The sequence below is a fragment of the Pteropus medius genome, unplaced genomic scaffold (assembly GCF_902729225.1).
Source record: "Pteropus medius unplaced genomic scaffold, Ma_sr-lr_union100, whole genome shotgun sequence".
Lineage (NCBI taxonomy): Eukaryota > Metazoa > Chordata > Mammalia > Chiroptera > Pteropodidae > Pteropus > Pteropus medius.
The window spans coordinates 9,453,828-9,456,872 of record NW_024348304.1 but is presented as its reverse complement, the minus strand read 5'-3'; the positions used below and the strand labels follow the sequence as shown (position 1 = coordinate 9,456,872).

Genomic DNA, 3,045 nt, shown 5'->3' with positions numbered 1-3,045 from the left:
ATACAATAATCCATCACAATCTTAATAGATAATGCTGAGGTAGAATGTCTCAAATGTTTGAGTACAAGTCTGTTCATCTAAGTTGTTTAATACATATTTCTATAACCTAAAATTGTATTTTATTTATTTATTTGTTTATTTTAGGCAAGACAACCCTTGGCTGACCTCACAGATTACAAGGACCTTGTCAGTTTACAATCCCTTATATTTTTATTTTTTATACCTACAGCACTTGGTCTTCCTAGATGGTCTCCCATCCAAGTACTAACCAGGCCTGACTCTGCTTAGCTTCCAAGATCAGATGGGATCGGGCTTGTTCAGGGTAGCATGGCCATAGTCTAAAATTGTATTTTAGAAGCTAAAGTTTAGCTAGTCATTATTCTTAGAAAATAAATATTATACAATGACACTTATTAGACTATAGACACGTGTATGTCAATATGATAAAATTTTTATTCAGCATCTTTCATTTTATATCACAATTATTATAATTTTTGAATCTACCAGGTTTTTCTCTTGCTTGTGTTAGATAACATTTGTAAATGTTGATGTTACATTCTTCATTTATGAGAACAAAACAATGAAAATCTACCTTCCAAAAGAAAATTGCTTTTGAACTAAATGGTGCAAGATATTCATAAATAATCTTAAAAATCATTCATATTATATAAATCATGTATATATGTATTTAAAGGCAAATAAGTATTAGGCTTATAAATATAACAAGATGTCCCCAAATAGTAAAATAATATTTTGCAATTTTTTTTCTTTTACTTTATGTTTGTATGCATATGAGAGTGAAATCTAACCAATTTATTTAGAGCATGATTTTTGAGCAAATAAATAATAATTTAGTTACTTTTAACTACATATTTAATTACATGAAAACTACATTTCTTTAGAAAAAATTTGGAATATTTTTTGTTATTGTAACTGAATTATTGAGAAATAAATATTACTTAGTGCATATTTCAAAAGTATCACATTAAAATAAATTCACTCTATTTTGACATACTTTTAAATACGAATTTAATTCTGATTGCTTCAAAGGTTTTGAATCATATTCTGCCAGTGTGTGTCAAGAGTAAGTTTGTACAAAAAGTAAAGGAAAATAAAACTTCAGAGATGGTAAAAAGATCGGTGGTCTCCGTGGATTGGTTATGGGGAGAGTTGAATAGATGAAACTCAGAGAATTCGTTTAGGCTGTGAAACATACACAAACGTATTGTGTTCAATACTGCAAAGGTCGGTACATGACACTGAGCATTTGTCAGAACTCAGAGAAAATATAAATCTTAATATTTACAAGTTTAGAAAATATCATTTAGGAGATTGATAGATCTCAGGGTGGCATACTGAATGTGACAACACAATCTAGCCTCATAAAACAACCTCACTGAATGGGGTGGAGGATGAGGAGCTGACCTACCTGACTTTGGAAATGGAGTCTCTATGACCAAAGGCAAAGTATCTGCATATAAGCACTGCACTCTAGCTGATAGAGTTGTTTCCTGTAAGGATATGGATTCACAATTCTGATCTTATTTCACAAGGATAATAGAATGGAACATAAATAAATAGAAGGTGGACTGGATGAGCCAGGATTTTTATTTTTATTTTTCAAGAGTTGACATTCGCTATTATTTTATATTAGTTTCAGGTGTACAGCATAGTGGTTAGACATTTTATAATTTATAAAATGATCCCTGTGACTATTTTGTAACTCCCAATTGGTACTTCTTTATCCCTTCACTTTTTTCACCCAGCTCCCTCTAGCCCCATTGCATCTGACAATCACCAGTTTGTTCTCTCTACCTATGAGTCTGTTTTCACTTTGTTTATCTTGTTCTTTTGATCCCCCATATAAATGGAATCATACGGTGTTTGCCTTTCTCTGTCTGACTTAATTCACTTAGCATACCCTCTAGGTCCATCCACGTTGTTGCAAATGGTGAGATTTTATTTATTTTTTTATGGCTTTGTAATATTCCCTTGTATATGTGTACCACAACCTCTTTATCCACTAGTGTATTAATGGGCACTTAGGTTGCTTCCATATCTTGGCTATTGTAAATAGCACTGCAGTGAACATAGGGGTGCATATACCTTTTCTAATTAGTGTTTTGATTTTCTTCGGGTAAATACTCAGAAGTGCAATTGCTGGATCATAAAGTAGTTTTAGTTTTAATTTTTTGAGGAACCTCCAAACTGTTTTCCACAGTGGCCATACCAATTTGCAATCCTACCAACAATGCACGAAGGTTCCTTTTTCTCCACATCCTCACCAACATTTGTTTTTTGATTTGTTGGTGCTAGCCGTTCTGACAGGTGTGACATGATATCTCATTGTGATTTTAATCTGCATTTGTGTGATGATTAGTGACTTTGAACATCTTTTCATATATCTATTGACCATTCATATATCCTCTTTGATGAACTCCCTATTCAAGTCCTCTGCCCATTTTTTAATTGGATTGTTTGTGTTTTTGGTGTTTGGTGTTGGGATATATGAGTTATTTATACATTTTTTGGGTATTAACTGATTCTCAGATGTATCATAGGCAAATATCTTATTCCATTCAGTAGATCGTCTTTTTGTTTTGCTGATGGTTTCTTTTACTGTGCAAAAACTTATTAGTTTGATATAGTCTCATTTGGTTATTTTTTGTTTCCCTTGCCTGAGAAGATATATCAGGAAAAAAGATTACTAAGCAATGTTAGAGTTTACTGCCCATAACTTCTTCTAGGAGTTTTATGGTTTTAGGTTACATTTAAATCTTTAATGCATTTTGAGTTTATTCTTATACATGATGGAAGAAGTTTGTCCAGTTTCATTTTTTTGTATGTATCTGTCCAGTTTTCCCAGCACCATTTATTGAATAAACTATCTTTATCCCCAGTTTATATTCTTGCCTCCTTTGTTATAGATTAAATGACCATCTAGGCATGGATTAATTTCTGGGCTCTCTATTCTGTTCCATTGATCTGTGTCTGTTTTTATGCCAGTATCATGCTGTTTTGATTACTATAGCGTTATAGCATAGT

General features: G+C 32.2%; 1 pseudogene; it reads right to left on the bottom strand.

The window, feature by feature from the left end:
• Window positions 1-220: 220 nt before the first annotated feature.
• On the bottom strand, window positions 221-339 carry LOC120616298 (uncharacterized; annotated as a pseudogene).
• Window positions 340-3,045: the final 2,706 nt, after the last annotated feature.